The sequence below is a fragment of the Cervus elaphus genome, chromosome 6, assembly GCF_910594005.1.
Source record: "Cervus elaphus chromosome 6, mCerEla1.1, whole genome shotgun sequence".
Lineage (NCBI taxonomy): Eukaryota > Metazoa > Chordata > Mammalia > Artiodactyla > Cervidae > Cervus > Cervus elaphus.
In genome coordinates this window covers 38241906-38266969 of record NC_057820.1, presented here as the reverse complement: position 1 = coordinate 38266969, position 25064 = coordinate 38241906, and the positions used below count along the sequence as shown (strand labels likewise).

The window sequence follows — 25064 nt, the reverse complement described above, 5'->3', positions numbered from 1 at the left end:
GGTTACATTTAATTTTTTCATACTCCAGTCATGATGGTCTCAAGTGTTTATGTTTCTCTTAATTCCTTGATGGTGAAAAATGATTAACTAAAATATTTATTAATGAAGTCCCTCACCATTAGGTAGGTTTCAGTGACCCAAAGTTCCATATTTTCTCAATGTTCTCTTTCCAATTTGTAAGTAGTTAAAAAGTATGACATAGTAATAATAACCACATGCAGTTCTGTAAGTAGAAGAAATTCAAATGTCAAAAAGTTAAAAATGTTATTAAATGGTATTTATAATTTAGTTCTGATAAAATGCTAGGAAATTAATGTGATTATGAATCCACAGTAATGATCTGATTCTACAGTGTGTGGTATTAAAGTGGCATTATTCTTACTAAAGAGGCTACTACTAAACAGAACTAGTTATCTCATCAGTGAAACCAATTTTAGAGAAAGACAGTGCCTAATTATGTATGTTAGCAAAATAAATGACATTGTTTTTCTGATGCTTGTCTGAGTTAGAGAAATATGATCTTATTGCCTTTAGGTTAATAAAATACCACTATACTAAAAGCTATTTTTCAAAGCACAAATCCTTATACTTAACTTAAAAAATAGAAGTAAATGTATGTGTGTGTGTGTGTGTGTGTATGGTCATTATTTTAGAAAAAAAGTTTTAACGACAGGGTGTATTTCAGGTTTACCTGTGGAGACTTTTGATTCTGTAGCTTCAGAGTGGCAGGGCTTTGTCATTTTTTAAAGCTCTCCAGGGGTTTTCTGACTTGCATGTCAAAGGCAAGAGACATAGTTGTGCTGTGTGGAAGTATATATACAAGTCTGTATTGTTTACTTCCTTCCCTGCATCTGGCTTAGGACAGCTAACCTGAGCACAGTGCCCTTCTCTTCTCTTTATTTTTCCTTAACAATATGGAGAGAAACTGAAGCCCGATGAACATTTACTTACCAACATTGTCCAAAATCAGATTATTAGAGTTGAAGTGAAATGTGGAATTATTTGCAATGCTGATCAGAAAGTGAACAAATTTACCCACAAGCAGAGATAGATAACAGCAGCTGTCAGCTAATCCTTTATCTCTCTGAATCTGGGTGGAGTAGAAGACTTTTATGATGCTGGCATCAATGCGCTGTGCTGACGCCAATATCTGGATCCTTTTGTGAATGCCAACATTATACAAATCTTCTCATCCACTCTACTTCATCTGCAGTACTTCCCCTGGGTGCTACATCTAAGAGTTGTCACTGAAGGCCTGATTCCCATGCAGTTGCCTCTCAGAGTTCCTTCAGGTTGTTAATAGCTGCTATGAAAGTACCTGCCATGTGGCAACTACTCTTTGGAGCACTTAATGACTTCTTATTCAATAATTGTCACAGTATTACAAGACAGCTAACATCATCATCTAAGGAAAGGCAAAATTCAGGGGAGATGAGTGAGATTCTCCCTTTTAATAAGGGCATGGCAAGGTAGAGTAGCCAAACCTTTTTGTTTCCCCAGGACTTAGAGAGTTACTATGACCTGAGCCTTTCAGTTTTAAAACTGGAAATGTCCCGGGAAAGCCATGATATGTTGGTTTCTCTATGGTAAGCCCAAGTGCAAAAGAGCATTTGGAATAAGAGAACAGTTGCTCAAGATATAATCTGTACCAAAAGCAGAAACCAGGGGGCAGAGCTGTAACTATGAGAAGCCAGAGTCCAGATCAGCCAAAGCATAGACATTCACATGTTTCAGGTGGCCTGACCCACTTGTAGCTAGAGATGTTGGTTGACATGGTCTAATGTGGGTTAGAAGAGAAAGAGACTCATCTATGATAGGATATTGAATGACCTGACCCTGGATGAAAACAAAGCAGACCATTCGCTGTCCCCTCCCGCATGTTCCTTGGTGCTATGTGTAGCACCACTGCCAATAGTATCCTTGGGGAAAACCTCAACTCTGAGTCTCTGCAGGTGCCAGTGGCCTTGCTCTTCATAACAAAGCAATTCAGAATGTCATCTCTGGACCCCTAGGATTAGCCTCCCCAGGACCTTCTTAGAACTACAAATTCCTGGACTCTATCTCAGACTAAATCAGAACCACTCTGAGGTAACACAGGAATCTGTTTAAACTCACTCTTCAGGTGACTATGATGCTCAAGAAAATGTGAAAAGCTTGGCTCCAGCAAAAATACCCCAGCACAGCTAGTAGGTTTGTGGTCCTCATTCTGGTTATGCATCCAAATAATTTTTATATGGGGGGAGCAGGATAGGAGGTATATTTGTAAATCAGACAAAAATCAGCTTCCTAAGTTGCATTACTGAAATGATTCTGATTTAGTACATTAGGGAACCAGTAGATAGGCAAAAGAACACAGGATTTGAATTTCAGAAGCCAATATTTGCAGCCCAGCTTTGCCGCTTAAGGACGGTGTGATTCCTCTCTGAATGAACAGGTTGAATCAGATGAGCAGAATGAATTATTTCTGTTCTTACATTCTGATATGCTTCATATCCTGAACCCACTAACAAAGACCAAACATCACTGACAAGGAAACATTCTGCTTCACTTAGTGTCTGGACATCACTCATGCTCAGCAATTCCAGTTCTACATCTTTTAGTGTGCTAAATTGGATACTTATGTTGATAACAGCCTACAGACAAACACACTCAAGTATACATGAATTACTTTATTTTCAAACATTATTTAACACAAGTCTTGCAAATATATCACCTTAGTTGGGAAGGAAGTTAGCTATTTTATAACTTTAGGGCTATAATTTATTATTGGCAATAAAATGAAAAAACCTCACTGCCAGCATGTGGGCACAGTTTGAAGCGATTGAAATCATGCAAACATCACCTAATAAGCATTGATTTTTGAGCAGCATAGCTTCAGAAAGGATTGATTTTTAAAGGATATTTTAATTATGCTCTAACAGGTGTTCAAAATGAAATGTTAAATTTCAATTATCCATATGAAGCTTTAGTCAGCATTGATTATTCTGAATGTCTAGCTTTGCAAGAGAGCAAAAAGGAAAGTGGTTTTAAATAAACTCTTCTGGCACATATTTTATACTACTAGTAGTTACAGGGTCATCAAACCTTGAAAATAGTCTCAATGTATATAAGTGAAAGAGGGTGGACACCAAGCTGTTATAGAAATAGGCTGTATCTTTGTAGGTTATCTAAGACATTAAATTTCTGAGTTAAAGTTCTAAAGAAAAAGTTCAAGTGAACTTTACTTTAAAACAAAACTAGAGTTACAGATCTAGAAAACAAACTTACGGTTACCAGAGGGTAGTGAGGTTAGGTATAAATAGGGAGATTGGGATTGACATCTGCATGCTACTGTATGTAAGACAGACAAGTAGTGAGAACTTACTTACTTATAGCACAGGGAACTCAATCCAATACTCTGCTATGGCCGATATGGGAAAAGAATCTTAAAAAAGGGGGATGTATGTACAGCTGATTCACTTTACTGTTTAGTGGAAACAAACACAACACACCGAAGAACTGTACAAAAAAGATCTTCATGACCCAGATAATCATGATGGTGTGATCACTCACACTCACCTAGAGCCAGACATCCTGGAATGTGAAGTCAAGTTGGCCTTAGGAAGCATCACTACAAACCAAGCTAATGGAGGTGATGGAATTCCAGTTGAGCTATTTCAAATCCTGAAAGATGATGCTGTGAAAGTGCTGCACTCAATATGTCAGCAAATTTGGAAAACTCAACAGTGGCCATAGAACAGGAAAAGGTCACTTTTCATTCCAACCCCCAAGAAAGGCAATGCCAGAGAATGCTCAAACTACTGCACAATTGCACTCATTGCACAGGCTAGTAAAGTAATGCTCAAAATTCTCCAAGCCAGGCTTCAATAGTCCGTGAACCATGAACTTCCAGATGTTCAAGCTGGTTTTAGAAAAGGCAGAGGAACCAGAGGTCAAATTGCCAACATCTGCAGGATCATCAAAAAAGCAAGAGAGTTCCAGAAAAACATCTATTTCTGCTTTATTGACTATGCCAAAGGTTTTGACTGTGTGAATCACAATAAACTGTGGAAAATTCTGAAAGAGATACCGGACCACCTGACCTGCCTCTTGAGAAACCTGTATGCAGGTCAGGAAGCAACAGTTAGAACTAAATATGGCACACCAGACTGGTTCCAAATTGGGAAAGGAGTACATCAAGGCTGTATATTGTCACTCTGTTCATTTAACTTATATGCAGAGTACATTGTGAGAAACGCTGGGCTGGAGGAGCACAAGCTGCAATCAAGATTGCCGGGAGAAATATCAATAACCTGAGATATGCAAATGACACCACTCTTATGGAAGAATAACTAAACAGCCTCTTGATGAAAATGAAAGAAGAGAGTGAAAAAGTTGGCTTAAAGCTCAAAATTCAGAAAACAAAGATCATGTCATCCAGTCCCATCACTTCGTGACAAATAGATGGGGAAACAGTGGAAACAGTGACAGACTATTTTTTGGGCTCCAAAATCACTGCAGATGGTGACTGCAGCCATGAAATTAAAAGATGCTTACTCCTTGGAAGGAAAGTTATGACCAACCTAGACAGCATATTAAAAAGCAGAGACATTACCTTGCCAACAAAGGTCCGTCTAGTCAAGGCTATGGTTTTTCCAGTAGTCATGTGAGAGTTGGACTATAAAGCAAGCTGAGAACCAAAGAACTGATGCTTTTGCACTGTGGTGTTGAAGAAGACTCTTGAGAGTCCCTTGGACTGCAAGGAGATCCAACCAGTTCATCCTAAAGGAAATCAGTCCTGAATATTCATTGGAAGGACTGATGTTGAAGCTGAAACTCCAATACTTTGGCCACCTCATGAGAAGAGTTGACTCATTGGAAAATACCCTGATGCTGGGAAAGTTTGAAGGTGGGAGAAGGGGACGACAGAGGATGAGATGGTTGGATGGCATCACCGACTCAACGGACATGAGTTTGAGTAAACTCCAGGGGTTGGTAATGGACAGGGAGGCCTGGCGTGCTGCAGTCTATGGGGTCACAAAGAGTCGGACACGACTTAGCAACTGAACTTCACACAATACAATATTGTAAATCACCTGTGTGCCAATAATATTTTTTCAGATTTAAAAGCTAAAAATCCATTAGACTTTCTCTTCAGACCAGTTTTCTCATGATTGATTCTCAGATATTCATTTGAATTTATGAAATTAGCATGAAATGTTGGGAATTGATCTTTAAAAATATCTTCTCTAAACCAATAAAAATTTCCCTACTTAATTCAAGTCCTTGATCAGAACAGGAAGGCCAACTAACTAGTTTTCCTCTCAGTGCAAAAGGCCTTTCAGGAGCCTCAGTAAATATTAGCAAGTCCAACGTAAAACCTTGCTTCTTCCTGATCTTGCATTTGATTTGAACATTTCAAAACCCCAGAGTATCAGATACTTAAGTTAAACTGAGCTCACCAGAAAACCAAGCTTTTAGATGTTATTGTGATGTTTTTATGACAGTTACTTACTGCCTAAATCACATGCAGAAACTATAGTCATGCTGGCTGTAGAAGATCAGAATTTTGATCTACTATTCCCTTTTATTTGTGGTAGAATAGCTTTATACTGCTGTGGCAACAAATAAAGCTGAGGTCACTAGCAGAAACTGGAGCAAATAATGGAATTTTCAAGCAAGATTCTTTTGAATCTGGTGTTAAACTGACTGAGGGGAAAAATGTTACATTTACTGAATATATAGAGTTCTGTGAAGAGTGCCCCAAAGACACATTAAAAAGCACAGGTTGGAAAAACTGGTAAAGCTGTGAAACTATTGAACTGAAACGCAGTCAATAGAAGCATAGTATATAATGTTTCATTTGACTGTGTTTTGAGGTTATTTTCTTTGATGGACATACATTATCACATGGTAGGTACTTTGATCCAGAAAGACCCAAATATCTTCATAATGACGCAAAACCTAGTGATTTTTAGCCTGTTAGGAGAAAATGTAGACAGGATTACTTATAAATGAATATTTGTGATCCACTTAATAATTTATATCTCACTGAATGAGGTTAGTTTAAACTAAGTGTAAACTATGAAATAAAATTTTAGTCTAGAATAAAATAAGTATTTTAGATGAGAAACTTGAACCATCCACAAGGGTTTAAAAAAACAAAAAAATGGAACTAAATGTATTGGTTTCTTCAGGGCCTTTGTGTAGCTGTCCTGTTTCCTGGGCTTCCCAGATGGTGTTCGTGGTAAAGAGCCTGCCTGCCAAAGCAGGGGACATAAGAAATGGGGTTTGGTCCCTGGGTAGGGAAAATGCCTGGAGAAGGACATGGCAGCCAACTCCAGCACTCTTGCCTGGAGAACCCCATGGACAGAGGAGCCTGACAGGCTACCATCCATAGGGTCACAAAGAGTTGGACATGTCTGAAATGACTTAGCACAGTTGTATCCTGTATGATTAAACTCAGGATGTAGATTCCCAGGAAGTCTAACTGACCTAGCTTGACTCAGACCAGAGAGGGTCAGGGCATCTTGAGTGGCATTTCACAAATTTATATACACAAGTTAGATAGTTCTACAAAGCAAAATTGAGATGCTTTTCCAAGCAGAAGGAATGAAAGTCAGGGAAGCAAAAACAATAAATATTCAACACAGAAAGCTAAATGAGAATTAATTTTCATTAGTCCTACTAATTTAGGAAGCCTTTAACTGTGTGGATCACAATAAACCATGGAAAATTCTGAAAGAGATGGGAGTACCAGACCACCTGACCTGCCTCTTGAGAAACCTATATGCAGGTCAGGAAGCAACAGTTAGAACTGGACATGGAACAACAGACTGGTTCCAAATTGGGAAAGGAGTAGGTCAAGGATCTATATTGTCACCGTACTTATTTAACTTATATGCAGAGTACATCATGAGAAACGCTGTGCTGGAGGAAGCAAAAGCTGGAATCAAGATTGCTGGGAGAAATATCAAGAACTTCAGATATGCAGATGACCCACCCTTCTGGCAGAAAGCAAAGAAGAACCAAAAAGCCTCTTGATGAAAGTAAAAGAGGATAGTGAAAAAGTCGGCTTAAAGCTCAACATTCAGAAAACAAAGATCATGGCATCTGGTCCCATCACTTCATGCCAAATAGATGGGGAAACAGTGGAAACAGGAAACAGTGGCTGACTTTCTTTTTCTGGGCTCCAAAGTCACTGCAGACTATGACTGCAGCCATGAAATTAAAAGACACTTACTCTTTGGAAGGAAAGTTATGACTAACCTAGACAGCATATTAAAAAGCAGAGACATCACTTTGCCAACAAAGGTCCATCTAGTCAAGGCTATGGTTTTTCCAGTGGTCATGTGTGGATGTGAGAGTTGGACTATAAAGAAAGCTGAGCACCAAAGAATTGATGCTTTTGAACTGTGGTGTTGGATAAGACTCTTGAGAGTCCCTTGGACTTCAAGGAGATCCAACCAGTCCATCCTAAAGGAGATCAGACCTGGGTGTTCATTGGAAGGACAGATGTTGAAGCTGAAGCTCCAATACTTTGGTCACCTAATGCGAAGAGCTGACCCATTGGAAAAGACCCTGATGCTGGGAGGGATTGGGGGCAGGAGGAGAAGGGGACGACAGAAGATGAGATGGTTGGATGGCATCACCGACTCGATGGACATGGGTTTGGGTGGACTCCAGGAGTTGGTGATGGACAGGGAGGCCAGGCATGCTGCGGTTCATGGGGTCGCAAAGAGTCAGATGGGACTGAGTGACTGAACTGAATTTAGGGTAGTTTTTGGAACCAGTCTGACACTTTTCCACTTCAGTTAACAGATCATCAACTATCCCTGAAACCCACACACATTCTTTATTTGAGAGCAAAAATCCAAAAATATTTATACCTGTTCCTTCTCCCTACTACCTACTGCAAAATTTCTCACATTCCACACTTCTGGCAGGTGCCCATTTAGCATTTTAACATCTGGGACAGGATGATTATTTGTTGTTGGGTGCTGTCTTGTGTATTGTGGAATGTTGAACAGCATTTCTGCCCTCTACCCGCCGGATATCATCCCTCTCCGTTATTACACCCAAAAATCTCTAAATATTGCTAAGTGTCCTCTAGAGGACACCATCATCCCATTGGTACCCACTGAACTCTTTGACCATATTTGAGGAAAATCTCTTTTTTTTTTTTTTCTAATGAAAATAAATAGTATGCCTGCTAATACATTTTAGTTATTTGAAAGAAATTTCATGTCAGGGAAGATTGCCCTATATACTAATATTAACATTTCTTTTTGTCATAATTAGTCTGTAATCACACATTCACTAAAGGTTCTGAGTCTAATCATAAAACACCTTTTGTTCTAATCCTACCATATTTCTTTCCTGCCTTTGTAGCCCCCGTTGCCCCACAATCATCATTTCAGTCCAAAGAATAATCTGATTTTTGAAGTTTCAATTTCCATTTACTGTTCCATATGATAGCAAAATTTCCAAAGTTCATTCACAGTAAAATTTCTTCTCAGCTTTCCCTCTCCTTGGTGCTATAGGAAGCTTGCTGTGTGAACTGGGTGCCTAGCCTGCTTCCTCTCCGTTTCTCTGCTGAACACTTCTGCTTGTCTTCTGTGGGACAGACTGCCTCTAGCCCCAGTGGTTTAGCATCACAGGTGAGGAAGAGAGGAGAGGTGAGGCATAGGGATCGTCTTATGTGATAGATTCAGATGGGGTAGCAGATCGTTTCTCCTTAGAAAGGTAGATAAAATGAATCTGTGTTGGGCAGATATCTGAAAGCTGGAAGGTCCCACTGAGAAATATTTGACTGTGTTCCATGTGAAAACAAGTGATGCACACTCTTCCAGCTGGGTGACCACGCATGATTCCTCCTTATGCCCCCTGGAAATTCCTTTGTACACCTCTTCTGCCAATACCATTTTTCACCTCCAAAAAGTCATCTTGGGCTTCCAGGCTGTACCCTTCCCTGGTCGTTGAGAACTTATGCAGCCTTGCTGTCATCTTTAGAGTAGATTTATAGCCAGTTCTCTGTGCATCTTGGTCTTTTTTTCTCTGCTTTGTCAACAGACTCTGGGGCATACATATTAAGCTCCTGTGAATCCTTTCTCATTAGGTTTAAATGAGAGAGAAACAATGACACAGCCCTTCAGTGACTTGAACACACTAGATGGTGGCATATCGCACTGTTTGCACTGTTTGCGTATTCCTCAGGTTCGTATTGCTTGTACAAACTGCCAGGCCAGGAGTGCAGAGAACTTCCTTAGGGCTGTCTGCAATTTAATGACAGATTTGTCTGCTCTGGATCTAGTTAGCCTGTCCTCAGCATATATGTTCTCTGTGGCAGGAGGAATTCAGATTCTGTTGGTACTGGCCTAAAGCTACCTCATTCTTTTCGTTTGTGTCTATAGTAAGGCTGGAAAACACTCGGATTTCAAAATACCTCCAAGCTTTCCAGTATGACTTCTGGAACCTTATAATTAAGGAACTCCCTGTTCAGCAAGTCTTTTCACTGAAGACTCCTTTCACTTCCTGGCATTAACTAAAATGCATGTCTCCCCTGAGCACACCCTCAAGTCCTCTTTTGAAGGAAAACTATTTTCTCCTGTCTGTTGTCATTCTATTTTAGGGATTAAAGGTAGTGTCACATTGATCAATCTTCCACATGCTTGTTGAATAACAAAATTAAACAGGACAAAAAAAAGCAAAGTAAAAACCTCCTCTGTTCTTATGCAGCTCATGGCATTCAGCTGTTTTCCCTGAGAGTCAGCTACAGGCACAGTAGAGATTATGTACAGACTATAAGAATCGTATTGACTTTCTTACAGAATTTTTTTTCATTACAACAGGAAAAATTCTGTGTACTTGGCCTTCAAATTCTGTTTCTTAGGTTAAACATCATAAAAAAGGGATTTTGATATTAGCTTATATCTGCTTCTTAACAGATATGCTAAGGAATATTTGCATTATTACTAGTTAGATTAAACCAAACAGAAACCAGAAACTTACATCTAAAGGTAAATTTTTTGAGATAATCATATCTGCACCTGATAGTAAGTTAAAGAATTAAATTTAAAAATTGAAGAGGAGGAAGACCATTATGAGGGAAAGAGAGGCAGGAGGAGAAAAATGTTAAGTGTGTGAGAAGGTGTTCAGCCAGGTGAAGTCAAAGCAAGAAATGAGAAAGATAGTTAATAAAACATGAGCAAATTCAACCTGTTCAGGCATAGGAGTCAGATAGATCTTATTTTGACTCCCTGCAATACTTCTAAGAGGTTGTATTTGGAGTTACTAGCATTGCCTTCCAAATGACAGTAAGTTTTTTTTTTTTTTTCCCCAAAAAACATTACTAAGTAATTTAAGTGATGTTGATTTTAAGAAGGATCTGGTGGAGTCTAAGATCAAATAGTGTGTGTATCCTTTAAAGTAGGAGCAGTAAAATGCAACTTGAATTGTGCATTAATAGTACAGAGTCTTTTAAGCAACACATTTAGACTAGTAGATTCATCCAGTGTTTATAGTAAAATATAAGCAAATATTTTATTTTGCTGTATGAAAGTGTTCCAGTGAGAAAGAATGGTATCATTTGTTTATTTTTTAAAGTTATCTGAATAGCCCTTATGTTAAAGTTTTACTAAATGCATTTAGAGTAATTGATAAGAGGTAATGGATTTTTGCTTTCATGATAAAGGTGAATTTATATACTTTTTCTTCTTCATGGGAAATGTCACTTAATCAAAATGTTGCCATTGTGTGCCTTTGATGACATTTATTTGTCTGAATATATACCATATTCCAAAAAAGAAATATAAATGAACTTATTTTAATAAAGGGTACAGCAGAGAACCTTTCAATATTACTTTTACATTCTAAGTGTCTTTTATTATATACAAGTTGACATGAAATATCAATCTTTTGTTAGGTCAATGCCATATATGACAGATTGATTTATGTTTTTCTTAAGTTTCTGATTAAATATGTAGAATAATAAGTGATAATATAAATAATATAAATGTTATCATTTACTTTGATAACAGTATTTAGATTTTTCACACTAAAATCAGAGTAACTTAAAATATGTTCATAGGCAGGGTGAGAAGAGTGTAAAATTTTTCTTTAGTTTAAAAATTTTTAGGCCTAAAATGTGAACATAATGTGACTAGAGTTTATTTTATTCTCTTAAGGCAAAAATCTATTTATCAAGCCATAAGGAAATTACAAGCCCGGCTTTCAGTTCTTTGTTTAAAATGCACTGTAGTGCAGTATGATTTGCATGTTAATGATGTGAATCCAACTGTATAATAAATGAGAAGGGGAAGATGTAAACTAGTTTCATGTAGCAGACTTGTTTGTTTTTCATAATTTATTCCTTAAATGTTTAACCTGAGAAGACATCTATGAGGTATGTTTATGTGAAAGCTGATAATTTCTGGTCACCAAATGCGGTGGCATTAAAGCCAGAAGTTTCATTCTCAGATTTCTCACTCAGAAAGCAACTGGACACCAAAGGCGTTTGAACATCTTTGGAAGACAGATCTAATACAGTGAACAAGAGGCTCACAGAATTTATTCTGCGCAGTGTGATCACTGAAGTCAGAAAACATGAAACCACCAGTGTTTCTTTCTCTCACCAATTTTCCCTGCCCTTGACCTAATTCAAGCATGCAGTTGAGATGCTTTGTATTTTGTGTTTTTCATTCGTTTCCTAGTATGCTGTTTTGTCTATTCTCCTTAAGTAAAAAAGCAAAATACAGCCAGCTTTTCGATATTAATGTGTGATTTGTGGAAATGTGTTTTAGAAGCATGGAATCACTAGAAATTGAAAAGCGTAATCTGTGTTTTTGAAAGCCATCCCATTTCCTTTATTTACAGACTTGACTCATTTCACAAATTGAAAAGCAACCATCCAGCCATTTCATGTTTAGATTAATATATGTTTAAAAGATTCTAAAACTATTATCAGCATGCAGTAGCCCTCTCATTGAATAAATATAGATAAGAGGTAAATGAAGAAATTCCTGCAAATCAGTGGTTCTCAAATGGAGGTGATTTTCCCCAAAAAGGTTATTTGGCAGTCTCTAAAGTTATGTTTAATGGTTACCACTAAGAGTAGAGAGTAGTACTGGCATCTAGCGCATAAAGTCCAAGGATGTTGTTAAAATCCTGAAACGCACAGGACAAACCCCACTCCCTAACACACACGCACAAACCCACACACACCCCAAAGTGTAAGTAGTATCACTGTTGGGAATTCTTGCTCTCAGTAAATTGTAGAACCAAATCATATCTTAAATTTTAAATTCTAAATCACATACAACTGTGACAACAGTTAGAACTTTTGTTATCTACTGGTAAATAACAGTGCTGCCACAGGGGATCTTCCCAACTCAGGGATGGAACCCAGGTCTCCTGGGTTGGCAGGCAGATTCTTTACTGCTGAGCCAGCAGGGAAGCCCCACAAGTAACCATAGTTCTTTCTGTTTACTGTTTGATCTATTAGCTATACTATAAAAGCCATATTCTATGGTACTTAATACATATGTGATGACTGATAAAATTGCAGTTTGATAGATATCAAGTATATTTTTCACATTCATAGAATTCAGAGTTTCTATTTTATAGAAAATATATTCATAATACATAATTTTGGGGACATGAAAATTATATAGTCAAATAGAATTTTCTGTTTCTTTCAAATAGCTTCATTGGACATTTGAGCCATTTGCATATCTTACATGGATATTCACACATACACGAAAGGTTTATTAAGCACCTATTATCTAACAGGAAGTGGGTACTAGGTGTGCAATATTGCATTCTCACTCATAAGTCTATTTTGCCCATTTTTTAAAAAAGGGAACTAAAAGTTTTCCTGGTTTAGAGGTTTGCTCAAAGTTTCAAAGCTAGAAAGTACAACAGCTGGTACTCATATGCAAACGTCCTTTCATGTGGTTCTTCCTAACTGGTGGTGTTAAAAAAAAGAACACTCCCAGAAGAATGAAATCTTGAATTCTCAGTCTAAATTAATGTCCTAAAATAATAAACATACACTGAATACAATTATGAGTCATCTAAAAATGATCATTTCATTCACTCTTCCTCCTTTTCTGATTGCAATCATTACAAATCACAGCTATCATTATGATTAGGGATTTAGTGAAATAAAGGAAGTGGGATGTGGAAGGGAAAAAGTAGTTAAGACTGAGAAGAGTACATTCCAGAAAGAAACATTTGGATCATTGAAGTTGACAGGGAGCCTTTTTGGGACAGGAAGTAAATCCAGGATTATTAGAAGGGAGAGAACAAAGGCGGGGTGGCTTCAGTGACACTTGAGAAGTAGGCAGGATGAGGATTAGAGGCCTTTTAAAATCATGTTTAAGCATGTCAAATTTATGGTAAGATCAGTTGGGAGCTTTTAAAGAGCAACAACATTATATTTGCATTTTTCAGAAATCACTCAGATAAAAGCTGAAAGATTGCAGGTATTTTTGTGATGATTCAGGGAGATGACTTAACTGTTGATAACTGCAACTACCTGGGTGGACCTCAAGAGCATTATGCTTAAAGAAAAAAAGTAGTCTCAAAAGTTTCATGCTTATGATTCTACTTCAAACTATGAAGATTCAGAATAGTTAAGAGGTTGCTAGGAAATAGGGATGAGTGGAGAGTGTGTAGGTATGAATACAGATAGAACATTTCTGTGTCATTAAGGTGGTGTTGTCACAAACATGTCTACATGAGATACAATCACACTGAACTATATGCAGGTGTACATAAATGAATGCAAGTGAAAAACAGTGAAAATTAAAGTTTGAAGGTCTGTAGTCATCCAACAGTTCTGTACCAATGCCCATTTCCTGGCTTTGACATTATACTGTAGTTATATAATGATTCACCATTGGAGGGAAGATAAAGGAAGGGACTCTTTGTACTATTTTTTGCAACTTCCTATGAGTCTATGCTTATTTCAAAATAAAAAAGAGTTCTAAAAGGCTATCATAATAGAATAGGCTTAGGTTAGAATGGAATGACGCTAAAGAACGAGAAAGGCAATGTCCTCTGGGCTCAATGACAATCACATTTGCAAGTCCCAATGTTGAGGTTTTGTAATGAATCAAAGCAGTTGATGCTAGAGTTCTTTTATTGAACGAATACTAATCGGCCAACTTCTCTGTGTCCCAGGCTATTGCAGGCACTGAGAATCACTGTTGGGCAAAACAGCAAGAGTCTGTCTTTAATGGGGCTTCTGGGCTATCAGGTGTCTAAATCATACCTGGAGAGAGCGTTATAAAATTTTGGCACTCTCCTATATAAAGACCAGGCTGTGCTTCTAAGAGATCAAGCTGCTGATTGAATTTTATTATGATATGTGGACTCCTAAATTATGTGGGCCATCTGTAATTTTGATTTTACAGTAGTTTGATCTTATTTATATCATATATTTCAATATTGATTTAAAATGTCCTTTTTCTCTCCACTTTGAAACTAAAATCCCTCCCATTTTACTTTTAAAGCTAATTATTGAATTTTGGGGGATAAAATGATTTGTTATACCCTGTATACTCCCAAATTTCATGTTCTGAAATACCACAGAGCAGACAAATGATTTTGAAGAAATATTTTCTCCTTATTTACATTATTCTTACTTAAATATATATATATATTTCCCATTGGAGTGCAAGTAACAATATCCTATATCTTTTCTAAAGCTGGTTTGGATAAACTAGGTAGTAGATTACTAGTGGGGTTTTAAATATCCTTCAGAGCTTGAGGTAAAAAAGATAAACTTTATGACTGTACTTCAGGCTGGTCTAATTGCAGTCCTTGTTATATAAATTCAGGAAATAGTTCAACCTTCTAAATTAGGTGGCTGTTTATAACTTTCCTGAAACAGAGTCAGTGGCATCTTAGGATAACCTGCATTTGATTATAATAATGTTACTGTTGTGTGTGCGCTTAGTCACTAGTTGTGTCTGACTCTTTGCAACCCCATGGACTGTGGCCTACCAGGTTCCTTTGTCCATGGGGATTCTCCAGGCAAGAATACAGGAGTGGGTTGCCATGCCTTCCTCCAGGGAATCTTCCCAGCTCAGGGATTGAACCCATGTCTCCCACATTTCAGGCAGGTTCTTTACCATCTGAGTCAACAGGGAAGCCTAAGAATACTGGAGAGGGTAGCCTATACTTTCTCCAAGGAATCTTTCTGACCCAGGAGTCATACCAGGGTCTCCAAAATTGCAGGCAGATGATCTACCAGATGATCCACCAAAGAAGCCCATGGTATTGTTCGTGAATATCTATTGTATGCCTGTATTATTTTTAATAATTTGAACATATTATAATATGTAATATATTGTATGTCTTATATTCAAGTGAATATAGGAATCCACATCTTTAAAGGTTTAATTTTTGCTTTTTGGAGAATTAACTTGACTAAATCCACACAGCTAGTAGATGATTATCTAATATTTGAAGTTAAAATGAATGTTCTTTCCAGTACACCTCAGTGTCTTTAATTTTTTTAATATATTGTTTTATGAAGCCTTTGAGGTCTCTTCATAGGCCTCTGAAAATGAACGTAATTCTTTTGGAGTAAAAAAAACTCAGTATAATCAGTATCCATTTTATTTATTTGTTTCCTTAGCAATTTAAAATATATGTGAGATGTGCATATGCATGTATTTGTGTGTATGTTTATGCATATGTGTGTGTATACGTATGTGTATATCCATATATTTTAGTAGAGAAACCTCAAAATCATTATTCCAATTATTATTCTATGACCATTTATTACTACCTGTGAAATGCATGACTCCATCTTATTAAAAGAAAAATCACCAGGATAAAGCAAACTGGGGAGGTTTTTATTATTCTAGGTGGAAGGTGTTCAGTAGGCATGGTTGGCATTATAGTAAAAAGAAAATAAACTATTTGGTATATATTTGAGTGAGGAGAAATTACTAAGTTCCCAATATGAGGACTAGTCAAAACATTTGCTTTAGAGATAAATGTCCTGAATTATTTTCCTGAATATATAACAGAAAATACCTTGGCCTAATCACTCAAACACTTAATTCTCTCAAGATAGATAATTTCTATGCAATATTACTCTTTATAGCATCAGACTTTACTTTCACCACCAGACACATCCACATTATCAGTTATTAGTGAAGTCGCTCAGTCATGTCCAGCTCTTTGCGACCCCCTGGACAGTAACCTACTAGGCTCCTCTGTCTATGGCATTCTCCAGGCAAGAGCACTGGATATGGGTTGCCATTTCCTTCTCCAGGGGATCTTCCCGACCCAAGGATCGAACCCGGGTCTCCCACATTGTAGGTAGACGCTTTATCGTCTGAGCCCCCAGGGAAGCCCACATCCACAATTGAGTGTCATTTTCACTTTGGCCCAGCAGCCTGATTCTTCCTGGAGGTATCAGTAATTGCCCTCCGCTCTTCCTCAGTAGCATATTTGGACACCTTCTGACCTGGGGGGCTTAACTTCTGGGGTCATATCTTTTGCATTTTCATGCTGTTCACGTTCACGGGGTTCTTCTGGTAAGCACAGTGGAGTGGTTAGCTGTGCTGCCGCCCATGGGGTCGCAGAGACTCAGACACGACTTAGCAACTGAGCAACAATAAAGACAGATTCTACGCCTTTCTGTATTTTAGGGGAAAGTAATGGAATTATCAGTATCTATTTAAATATGTAAGTTTCTCAAGAGTCTAGGTCTGTATTTTCTGATATTCTTCTTATGGCTTAATATTATGGAAGTAAAAGTTTGAAACTCTTGTAAATTAAATCATACAAAATTTAATCTATAATGGACAATTAAATTATTTAATCCAACTTTGTTAAAATCTCAATATAATGAGATACAGTTACATACATACATATATCTGAACATACTTTTCAAAATAAAGCATAAATAATTATTATATCATGCACTCATCATGAATTACTGAGTATTTAATATATGTCAGGTAGTATATTTGCATGGAAAACAGGGTAGAATATCAAATTTCCTTGCATTCAGTAAGAGCTATAGAGTTGAAGAGTTTAAATGTGGTTTTGGAAGGATGAATTAATTTATCAAGTCTGTAATCTATATGCTGATTATTAAGTGACTTAGAAGAATGTTTATGTTTTTACTTGAAATTAAGCATCATTTATATGACAATTATGCAGCTCTCTTTCTTTTTTATAATTTCAATTACCTGAAGAAATGAAATGTTTAGTGGTCTTATCAGTGTTAGAGAGATGATGGGCACAGTGAGGAGCCAAGATTTGACTGTCTACAGCTCATAATACAATAGGCCTGACTACCCTACTCTATAGACTCCTTGAGGAGAGGGGCCATGTCATATTCAATCTTGTATTCCTATTCTAGCAACAAGTTGGATCTCCCATTTGTATCACTGTTAGGTTCTTTTGGTTAAAAAAAAAAAAATACTTGAGTTTGTTTAATTGTTGCTTCTAAGAAAGGGCTTAGAATACAATCTAATGACCTTCTTTTTTCCAGACTCTAGACATAAACAGCAAAACAAATAGCTGAGAACTTCAGCCACCCTGAAAAAAGGCCTTACATTTTATCAGTTTCTTAGGAACTTGTGCATATGTAACAGGGATAACCACATATATATTACTTCAAGCATCTGCAATAGATCAAAGTTACTAAAATTACATTCTTAAAAAAAAAAAAAACCTGGAGCTTAAATTATGAGCTCTTCTTCCCTGTTCACTTTGAGTGTTTCATTTCCAGAAACAGAATAATTTTCTTTCTCTTGAATTTATTTTAACTTCATATTTATAAATAAATCATGTATAACCCATACATTTTGGAACCACTTTGTCTTCATAGGTAAACTACAATTCACAAGTTAATAATAAAACATATGTCACTGCAAATATTAGGCAATAACTTCAGTAACTGGATAACAATGATGTCAAAACTAGGGAAATAAAATATAATATTGAGGCTATAAGTAAGGAATTATTCTAAATCCTAGCACCAATTCAGCATCATTACACTCTGAATGTTTTGCTGCTTGTTGAGAATTCAGTAAATTCGATTCAGTTGAATTTATTCCCCCAGTTTTTTTGTGTGCATAGTTTTGTAACCACCAAAATTTACTTAATATTCTCATAAATCAAAACTTCTGGAAATTTTACTGTAATGAGAAAATCAACATAACTCTGCTGATTATAACTCAGGATTTCTCAGAAATATTTTCATACTGTTTGAAGTTAATATGTCTATGTGGTCGTTTCAATTTTAAGTAAATAATAGTATTTGAGATGGAGCTGAAAAAGAGTTTACTTGAGAAGGACTAACTCTTCTTTTGTTCAAATAAAGACTCAGGCATTGACTCAATTCCACCAACATTGTTGAAGGCCTAGTATGTACTGATGAGGAATATAGTATCCATATTCAAAAGCCATCACCTCTCTTACAACCCCCGTGTTCTCGTATGTATGCACGTGACCCATAGTATTCTAGTCATCTTCGTCACCACTGAACCCTCAAATATATGGTCAAATAGGAAGTTGTTCTCCCTACTTCCATTCTCTTCCAATTCAGTTAGTCTTCAACACAACAACCGAAGTGAACCTAAGTCACATCATGTCTTTCCTCTGCTCAGACCTTACTGTGTCTTCCCACACCAGACAGTGAGCACCGAGGTCCTCCCCATTCCTCAAGTCCTGCATGCTCAGCCCCTCAACACCTCTGTGCTCTCATCTCACACTGGTTTTCCCTCCTGTTGCTCCAGCCACACTGGCCATCTCACTTCATAGAGACTTCTGCAGATGCTTTTCCCTCTACCTGGAAAGCTCCCCAGTTATCCACATCTCTCAGTCCTCCACTTCCTTCAGCTGTTCCTTGTCACCTTAACAGCTAAGCAAAGCCTGACACCCTATCCTAAACTGCAATTCCCTCTTCTAACACTTCTGATTATTTTCCCCTGTGTTTCTTTCCTTCTTGTCATTGGCACTTTTAAATTCTTAATATGCTATATATTTTCATTTCTGTCCTATTTATCATACTAAAATATAAGCTTTTTGAGGGCAAGAGTCTTTCCCTTTTGCTGTTTTTGTTGTTCATATCTGTATCCCAGTGTTTAGAATAGCACGTGGTAAGCAATCAATAATTCTTGGCTGTGTTGAGGAATAAACAACAATATCATGTCCTGTGCTAAATCACTTCAGTCATGTGTGTCCGACACGTTGCAACCTCATGGACTGTAGCCCACAAGGCTGCTCTGTCCATGGGATTCTCCAGGCAAGAATTCTGGAGCGGGTTGCCATTCCCTTCAGCAATACCATGGCTGATAGTAAATGTTTATTAATCTGTTGTTCTCTGCCATTTACTTTGCCAAGTGTGTTGGTAACACTCTTTCCCCACAGCATCTACCAGTAAAAGCTTCTTTCTTGGGTGCTGGTCACCACATGCGTATCACTAGTTGTATCTAACTCTTCAAAGCTGGCATTGAGCAGAGCCCTTGTTAGTCTTACATGGCAGTAAATTCAAGGGAAGGGATGGAGGATCAGAGACAGCTTTGAAAATAGACTTTTATTCTGCTTAAAGTCAAACAGAAAGATATGACCCTGCTTGTAGACATCTCTCTGAAGCACAGTTCTGAGGGGAAAAGTTCTATACTAATCCTTAACATTAGTATTTCTGTATTAAACTAAATAAAGTCCTTAAAATGTATTTCACAACAAATTAAACATAAAAATATAATTTTTATCAGTGTTATTGCTTCACAAAAATAATTCAATTTAAACATGGTTGTTCTGAGATAAGGTCATTTGGGAGAGAGGGGCTTTGTGGTGTCCCTATTCATTTTCTGTTTGACTTATCTCTTGAATTTTCTGAATATAGAATAAAATGCATTGATGAAATAAACTTCCCAGCCCATCAGCTGTAGATATTCTTAGATGCGCTGCTTGCTATTTTCCCCATTATCCATTCCTATTTATTGTGAAGTTTTACAATGGGACCCTGCCCTGCTTCCTTGACCTGTCCCTGATGGTCATCTATATTGGCTGGGAGCTTGTGAGCTCTTAGTTAGACACAAGGCTAAAAGTTGAGAAAATAATTTTGTCATAACACATTGTAACAGATAACCCTGTCTTGTTAAATTTGAAAAGGTCTCTTGATGGAGATGGTATCCAATCTAAACTCCACAGAATACATAGGAATTACCAGATGGAAATGGGGGTAGGAATACTGTAGCATACACAAAGACCCTGGGGCCAAAAGAACAGGACAGCTGGGAAACTACTGGTGATTTCCTATGGTTTAAGAGGAGAAGTAAAGATGAAAAAACATTGTAAATGAGCTGAAGAAAGAAACTCCTAAGGGCTATAGGCATGAAGAGAAAGCGATAAGCCTTTGGAAGGCAGATGGAAAACATTCAAGGATTTTAATCTGGGGAGTCACCTATTCCAATGTATACCCTAAGAATGCCCCTGGCAAAAGGTAGAGAATGGTTTGGATAGCGAAATTTTAGAGAAAAATAAAGAACATTGATTTTCATTATGTGATGCTATTGCTAAATATAGTTTGGTAGGATACTGTAGTCTCTAAAAAACTGAAATCGGGATCGTTTAAATAAAGCACAATGATCATGTTAAATCTATGCTAAAAGACAAATACATTCAAACTTGGCAAGTCTGGAACTATAGCAAGCAAAATCTTATGATAATGTCATTACTCCTTGTGCATTAGCCATGTGATTGACACAGTAAGCTGAAGAATCTTCTCACCACACATGTGATGCACATGTGATGGTGCATCTTTATCAGAGCAAACCTGATTGCAAACAAATCTCTTCTCCCTGAGTGTTGTATGTTAATTAAAATATCTAACTGAAGAAGGGTGCATTTATTCAGAAAGCATTCATTAGTACCTACATAATTCTCAAGAAGAAAAGGAAGACAACTGAAAATCAATGATTGAGCTAGAAGACAAAGAACTCAAAATGCTTTGCATGAAACAAAAACTGTAGCTCACTATGAATGAAAAGATTTACAGTTCCTTTCAAAAATTTGTTATTCAAAATGGCTCCTTCAAAAGTCCAATGAGAGATGGCATTATTGAAATTGGAGTCAGAAAAGATAACTTGAAATTAACTTTTAACTATTGCCTTACTACTCCATCAAGCAGTAAGAAGTCATAAAAGAACTTTTTCCATCAGCTGGAAAAATTTGCACAGAAAATGTGTTAACATCCCAGCAATGACACCATTGACACACATTTTTAAACCTGTTGCTTAATATTAATAAATTATATCACTTAATTTTAACATTAATTAATATCAATACATAATATTTAAACTTCAAGTTTTTATTATTAAATTTTATTAATTTTATGTTTTCATTTTGAAACATCTAGATAATTTTCTTTGCAAAAAACACATATTAAAATCATTTTTACTGTTTATTATTTTAAGAATTCAGTTTCACTTAGCATTTTAAAATTTGTTGCTCAATTTTATATTTGAATTGAATTAAATGCTGGGCCAATAATTTTACTTTCTAAATCCTGATTTTGTATTTTGCAAAAGTAGATAGTGAAATACTACAGTTCACATTTTTTTTGCTTTTATTAGTAAAATGTTAAAAGACTGCTGTTTTCATTCACTGATGATGATAGGCTGAGTAGATAATGGTGCCTGGGAAGAAAGAAGTTTTTTAATGAGACAGAATCAGCCAGACCTAGCAATTTAAGTATATTGTGTATAAGGAAAAAGAAGGGAAAAAAGAATACTCTGCTTTCTTGTATGAACTTTGAGTAAATGTAGTTATGACCATTACCATTTCCATAGAGAGAGGCAACACAAGAGAAAAAGGAGGAGGAGAGGAAACAGAAAAATAAGCAAGGAAACAACATAGCAAATAGCACCTCTATCCTGTTTTAAACCCCAAATGCACTGTGATGGATTTGGCCACTCTTCCGGATTAGCAGAGTCTAGTTGATGACACAGTAAAGCAGACCATGAATGGCAAACAGAAGGTTCATCACAGGACTCTCTCCAGTTTCTTAATCCTGAGATACTTTGAATCCAACCAGAGCCAGTGCCCCTCCTGTTTGTTGCCTGTAAGTGAGGTTGAATGGTTTCTAACCTTAAAGTTAGAAAAGCAGCGTATGTATGTGGAGGGCTGGTATATGCTTGTATTCCTATGATGGGAATCTGAATGTATTTTACCAGAAAGATGATTCTCTGCAGTGGTTATTTCTGTAGTATTATTCAGTTCAGTTCAGTTCAGTCCCTCAGTCGTGTCCAACTCTTTGCGACCCCATGAACTGCAGCACGCCAGGCCTCCCTGTCCATCACCAACCCCCGGAGTTTACTCAGACTCATGCGCATCGAGTCGGTGATGCCATCCAGCCATCTCATCCTCTGCCATCCCCTTCTCCTCCAGCCCCCAATCCCTCCCAGCATCAGGGTCTTTTCGAATGAGTCAGCTCTTTGCATGAGGTGGCCAAAGTATTGGAGTTTCAGCTTCAGCATCAGTCCTTCCAATGAACACCCAGGACTAATCTCCTTTAGGATGGACTGGTTGGATCTCCTTGGAGTCCAAGGGGCTCTAAAGAGTCTTCTCCAACACCACAGTTCAAAAGCATCAATTTTTCAGCACTCAGCTTTCTTCACAGTCCAACTCTCACATCCATACATGACCACTGGAAAAACCATAGCCTTGACTAGATGGACCGTTGTTGGCAAAGTAATGTCTCTGCTTTTTATATGGTGTCTAGGTTGGTCATAACTTTCCTTCCAAGGAGTAAGTGTCTTTTAATTTCATGGCTGCAGTCACCATCTGCAGTGATTTGGGAGCCCAAAAAATAAAGTCTGACACTATTTCCACTGTTTCCCCATCTATTTCCCATGAAGTGATGGGACCAGATGCCATGATCTTAGTTTTCTGAATGTTGAGGTTTAAGTCAACTTTTTCACTCTCCTCTTTCACTTTCATCAAGAGGCTCTTTAGTTCCTCTTCACTTTCTGCCATAAGGGTGGTGTTGTCTACGTATCTGAGATTATTGATATTTCTCCCGGCAATCTTGATTCCAGCTTGTGCTTCTTCCAGCCCAGCGTTTCTCATGATATACTCTGCATAAAAGTTAAACATGCAGGGTGACAATATACAGCCTTGACGTACTCCTTTTCCTATTTGGAACCAGTCTGTTGTTCCATGTCCAGTTCTAACTGTTGCTTCCTGACCTGCACACAGGTTTCTCAAGAGTCAGGTCAGATGGTCTGGTATGCCCATCTCTTTCAGAATTTTCTACAGTTTATTGTGATCCACACAGTCAAAGGCTTTGGCATAGTCAATAAAGCAGAAATGGATGTTTTTCTGGAACTCTCTTGCTTTTTTGATGATCCAGCTGATATTGGCAATTTGATCTCTGGTTCCTCTGCCTTTTCTAAAACCAGCTTGAACATCAGGAAGTTCTCGGTTCATGTATTGCTGAAGCCTGGCTTGGAGAATTTTGACCATTACTTTACTAGCGTGTGAGATGAGTGCAATTGTGCGGTAGTTTGAGCATTCTTTGGCATTGCCTTTCTTTGGGGTTGGAATGAAAAATGAGCTTTTCTAGTCCTGTGGCCACTGCTGAGTTTTCCAAATTTGCTGGCATATTGAGTGCAGCACTTTCACAGCATCATCCTTCAGGATTTGAAATAGCTCAACTGGAATTCCATCACCTCCACTAGCTTTGTTTGTATAATGCTTTCTAAGGCCCACTTGACTTCACATTCCAGGACGTCTGGCTCTAGGTCAGTGATCACACCATTGTGATTATCTGGGTTGTGAAGATCTTTTTTGTACAGTTCTTCTGTGTATTCTTGCCACCTCTTAATATCCTCTGCTTCTCTTAGGTCCATACCGTTTCTGTCCTTTATTGAGCCCATCTTTGCATGAAATGTTCCCTTGGTATCTCTAATTTTCTTGAAGAGATTTCTAGTCTTTCCCATTTTTGTTTTCCTCTATTTCTTTGCACTGATCACTAAGGAAAGCTTTTTATCTCTCCTTGCTATTCTTTGGAACTCTGCATTCAAATGGAAATATCTTTCCTTTTCTCCTTTGCTTTTCACTTCTCTTCTTTTCACAACTATTTGTAAGGACTCACCAGACAGCCATTTTGCTTTTTTACATTTCTTTTCCTTTGGGATGGTCTTGATCCCTGTCTCCTGTACAATGTCATGAACCTCCATCCATAGTTCATCAGGCACTCTGTCTTTAAGATCTAGTCCCTTAAATCTATCTCTCACTTCCACTGTATAATCATAAGGGATTTGATTTAGGTCACACCTGAATGGTCTAGTCGTTTTCCCTACTTTCTTCAATTGAAGTCTGAATTTGGCAAGAAGGAGTTCATGATCTGAGCCACAGTCAGCTCCTGGTCTTGTTTTTGGTGACTGTATAGAGCTTCTTCATCTTTGGCTGCAAAGAATATAATCAGTCTGATTTCAGTGTTGACCATCTGCTGATGTCCATGTGTAGAGTCTTCTCTTGCGTTGTTGGAAGAGGGTGTTTGCTATGACCAGTGCGTTCTCTTGGCAAAACTCTATTATTATGAGGACATTCCTTTGTATACATTATAGATTTAATAACCTGTTAATATCTGGGCTTCCATGTTAGCTCAGATGATAAAGTGTCTGCCTGCAATGCAGGAGACCTGGGTTCAATCCCTGGGTGGGAAGATCCTCTGGAGAAAGGACTGGCTACCCACTCCAGTATTCTTGCCTGGAGAAAGTGCAGAGCGGAGCCTGACAGGACACAGTCCATGGGGTCACAACGAGTTGGATATGATTGAGCAACTAACACTTTCACTTTTCACTTAATATCTGGCCAAATAACCTAACCACTTTTATTTGGAATTTGGAGTACATTGGGAAAATGCCATTTAAAAAAGTCTCGTTAGTAAATAATTTTATGAACACACCAATAGGGAACTACTTATGGAGACAGTGAATGACTGAGAAACACAGCAGGCTGCAGTCCATGGGGTCTCAAAAAGTAGGCACAGCTTAGTGACTGAACAACAACAAATATCAAGCTTGAAAGTTCTGATACAG

The 25064-nt window shown here is 37.6% G+C and overlaps 1 protein-coding gene across 12 annotated transcripts in view; it reads left to right on the top strand.

Moving 5' to 3' along the window:
- Window positions 1–25064, top strand: part of ADGRL3 (adhesion G protein-coupled receptor L3) — a 923733-nt gene that overhangs the window by 715068 nt on the left and 183601 nt on the right. The gene's annotated exons all lie outside the window — the stretch shown is intronic.